Below are 592 nucleotides of genomic sequence, written 5' to 3'. Positions count from 1 at the left end.
TGCTGCATATGTTATCATTTATTTTCACGGATCACTGAGAATTTTGTCTGAACCAAGTATCTACAACTCCCTGGAAGGAGGGTGTGGTGAGGTAGGGCTCAGCCTCTCCTGCCACGCCTGCAGTGAGAGGACAAGAAGAAACGGCCTTAAGCTGATACAGGAGAGATTTAGATTACTTATTATGAAAAAAAGAAAATTATCACTGTCACGGTAGTCATGCATCGGAAAAGGGTGCCCAGGGAGRTGGTKGAGTCACCATACCTGGAAGTTTTTAAGGAACAGCTGCATCTGGCGCATAATATATATCTGTATCACTGCATATTAAGGGTCTCTTAGGTGGGACAGCTGATACGCGCTTCCCGGGTAACCGCGACCGCTCCGCGACAGCCGCAGAACGCGACACGGCGAGAGCGGGACGGGCAGGGGCGGGACATGCTGGGACAAGGACGCATGCAGGGAGAGACGCTTTGTGGGAGAGACGGACACGGGGAGGGACGCCCTAAGGGCGGGACGGGCTGAGGGCGGGACGGGCGGGAGAAGGGACGCGCTGAGGGCGGGACGGACACGGGGAGGGACGCGCTGAGGGCGGGAC

The sequence above is a fragment of the Malurus melanocephalus genome, unplaced genomic scaffold (genome assembly GCF_030028575.1).
Source record: "Malurus melanocephalus ecotype Western Australia unplaced genomic scaffold, MMel_1.1 scaffold_184, whole genome shotgun sequence".
Lineage (NCBI taxonomy): Eukaryota > Metazoa > Chordata > Aves > Passeriformes > Maluridae > Malurus > Malurus melanocephalus.
The sequence above is the reverse complement of the archived record's forward strand: the minus strand, read 5'-3'. Positions refer to the sequence as shown.